This window comes from Cryptomeria japonica, chromosome 7 (assembly GCF_030272615.1).
Source record: "Cryptomeria japonica chromosome 7, Sugi_1.0, whole genome shotgun sequence".
Taxonomy (NCBI): domain Eukaryota; kingdom Viridiplantae; phylum Streptophyta; class Pinopsida; order Cupressales; family Cupressaceae; genus Cryptomeria; species Cryptomeria japonica.
In genome coordinates, this window is record NC_081411.1 from 756063286 (window position 1) to 756067331 (window position 4046).

Sequence of the window (4046 nt, forward strand, 5' to 3'; positions counted from 1 at the left end):
TACGTGCTTCCTCAAGCACTTTATTTAGTTGATCATTTTCATGCATGTACTTGATAAAAGTCAAGTAAATGTATCTAAGAGGAGCTATAGATGTTGAGGCTTCATAGTCATTACATCTTTAAGGTTGTTTACTCAATTTTCCTCTTCCTTTTCAACAACATTTGTATCTCATCTATATTTGCAATTTCCTGAGCACTTTCCTATTTTAAGGAATCTTCAGTTTCATAGAGATACCTTCTTATATTCTATATTTCTTATATTGATAGTTGGGTAGCATACTCTACATTGGTCTTAACTTTCTACAAATCCCCCTCTTTCTTCTTTAAGGCTGCTTCATTAGATAAAGTTTCTCTTCTATAAATTATTTTGCTTCCTTCTCCAATCTTAAAATTATCATTATATACCTCATTTTCTTCTCTTCTTCTTTTCAATTCATCCTAAGAAGGGGCTTCTTCTCTTACAGGTTTTTTTCCTTCCCTACAAACAAACCTCGATGAAGGTGGTGAGTCTTGGGGATCTTGTGCCAGATTAGGTAAGATTTTGCAAGATCAAGGTGAATGAGTTTCTTCATTGACAAAAAAATCATGAATACTACCTTGAGCTTCAAATTCCTCCTGAGCTTCTTTTAGAATGAATTGATCATTTTGGAGGTCTTTGGAACTTATCTTGTTTATTTGAAGGTGATCAAAATATGGTTATTTTTTATCAATATCTTTCTCTTTTTCTCGAGGTTAATAAGCTTCCTATCCTTCTTAGTAACATCAACTTTGGAGGGAATATTTCTATATCCCAATTGGATATCATTTATTTCAATGACATTAAAGTTAGTAGGATTAGAATCAACATTCATTTCTTGTTGATGATGATTATTTTAGGGTTTGGGATAGGTTAATCTATTACCTTAGGTTGATTAGGTTGCTCATTAGTTATCTTAGGACTGGTCAACAAAGGTGGGGGTTGTATCCAATGACATTTGGGACAATAATGACCATGGGGGCCCATGGCACCCATATGAGACCAGGGCACCTTGGTGGCACCATGGCACCTACGGGGGACCATGGGGCCTAGGGGGGACCATGGTACCCAAGGGAGACCATGGTGCCTAGACTAGGTGGACCCACATGATAGCCTAGGGTTGAGTGCAAAAAAAATAAAAAATTGAAATTAGCAAAAATTAAATGTACTATAGAGTTGGATGTCCTACCTTGTTTTTGGCTACCCTCCTCGATGACCTACCTATGGACCTCCATCCTCAAGGGTTGATATGGGTGTTGGCTCAACACGTTGACCCTGGTGGACCCCTCTGCAATAAAGACAAAAACTAAACAAGATAAATGAATAATGGAATATGCACTATTTAAAAGTATGTTTCCTTCAAAAAGCCTATTTTTTATTAGTTCATTAATCCTTTTGTATAGTGAGCTAGAGAAATCTGATACACGAGTTGTCTATTACAATAGAATTGTGATTCAGTCCCCCATCTTTCCAAATTCTCATTGAGACATTATGAATTTATTTTAAACCTCATTAAAAGAATTTATCATCACCTAACCTTAACAATTTAATGTGGTAAACATGATACCCTGTTTCTACCTCCTAATTAGCAAGTAGAAACAAGGGGGCTAGGGGTACATATAGCTGCCCTCACATTCCATCACTCTTAGTAAGAATTATAGTTTATTTTGATTTTGATTAATAAAGTAGTTTTGTGAAATGCAATTCGTAATGTTATATTCTAGGTATTGGTACAACAGGGGTTTCATTTGGCGCCTTTGAGAATATCCTTTTTCATGAACATTTACTTTTATATAATTTGCCTTGCATATGCACATAGTGTCATATGACCACTGAAGTTGGGGCTAAATGTAACATTGTAAATTCTACACCATTAATTAGGGTATCCAATTATATGTTTTTCAAGCACTCACTTTATTGTGTCTCATTTTATTATGCATTTTAAGACCTTCATATACATTTAATTGATAATTTATTCAAGAATATGAGTCCCATATTAATTTAAATCTCATCACACTCTTATTTGGGTGCTTAATTTTAGGTGTGCCCTTTATCTTTTATCATTTTAAATTAATTTAAGTCCTACCCTATTTCAAATTTAAGAAGAATATTTCTCCCGCTTAAATATCATAATTTTTTACAAAACTTGAATTTTTTGAAATAAGATCGAATAATCTTGTGATTCTAAAATTTTGGGCCTATTTTATTGGGACATAGTCGCTTCGAGTGACCTTGTCAGGCACTTTTTGTTTGAAATTTTAGGGGGTCAAAGAGTTGGCGTTACTCTTTCCAAAACTATCCCCAATGCATTTTTTAATTTTTTTTGTGTCAACCATTTATCAAATCAAAGTTAGAGTTTAATATATTAGTAAGTTTCCTTCTACATTCATGAGATCAATCTAGCATCAAATTGAAAGTGCAATGTTATGATATCCTCATGAAGTGAAGACTTAGCCTTATGTGATGTTTAAGACCTATAAATTCAAGAAGAAATCAACAAGCACCAAGTCTACAAAAAAAAATTCATTATGATGGAAGCTTTAGGAGATGTTAGAGGATGATAGGGAATCACCGACTGATGATTCTCTTGTACCCCTCATTGTGGGGTTCAATATGATTTCATGTTATCCTCGTATTCCTAAACTTAAGCTTCAAATTTGATATTTATCATCTCAAGTTATGTGATTCATGCATTCTTTATTTAGTTACAATTTGCATTCAAACATAACATTTAGGGTTTTGATCTAACACATTTGAGTAGGATCCTAGTTTACATTTATACACTTTAGCTTATATTAGTCTTAGACACACTTAAGATTCAAGAACACACACACATTATTCTAATTTCAAATATTGGGTATTTGTTGAGGTGGGAATCACCAAAATAGGGGTTTGACTAAGGCAAAACCTTATATAGCCACAACCTTGCCCTCTTTTATCCTTCATGTGTAGCTATTTGATGGAGATAGAAATTTTAGAAGACACTCAAGACATAGATATTGTTTACCACTACAAATTTGAGCAAGAAAACTTTGGCCAACTACATGTGGGGCAGTTTTACCTATGATAAGAGCATTTTGGAAACTATTTTCCTCCTAAAGTAGCTTAATATTTGTCAAGGTTCTAGTTAAGGGTCTTACAGGTCTTGATCTATATTTTTGTAAAATGGTTCATCAAAAGACAAAGGCATTTTAGGAGACCTTAAATAGTTAATTTCAAACTAGATTTTAGTGATAGGTGCACCTCTAGATTCGCATCTCATCTATGTACTTGCTATGAAGTGTATATTTTTATGTCACATAATTTTAGTGGTTCATTTGTTCATTCATACAAGCTTAGATCCTAGTCACATTGCATTTACAAGTCAACTCACGTCAACTTTTAGAGAAGCAAAGGAATAGGAATCCTAAGTTATTGTTGACCCTCTTTGACAAGAGTTGGTCAAACATATTTCTGCCTTTTACCCAATGTTTAGCTAAAAGAGGGTTTTAGAGCTTCATCTCTCTTATCCTTTTTTGCCACTAAACACTAAAGTCTAATATTATAATTACTAAAATAAATTCAATGATTACCAAACATTGATAGAGAATAAGCTGATAGCTAAAGGTTTATATAATAGTACAAGGAGAGATGTAATACACAGATGCCTAATATGCAATAATGGTTTAAATTTTAATTGATTAACATAATGGGTATTTGACGATATATAAGAAATCAATTAGATAATTATAGAGTCTCTATATTCGTTGTAATCTCTAGTAATAGGCATATTAAATGTTAAGAAATTTTCAATGAAGATGTTTATCCATAATTCTCCAGAATTTGCAATAATTGTGGCCATGTATTTTTTGTTAAATGTTTGAAGGATCAAAATTAATTTTGTGCTAGTAAGCAATCAACACTAAAATGTGTCTTTATATAGCCTTTGTAATATTCTTGTCATTTTTCTAGAAACTACATTGTTAAAGTACATAGTTGACATGTAATTAACTAGCCATATTTGCATCTATAACTGATTACCAAATCTTGTG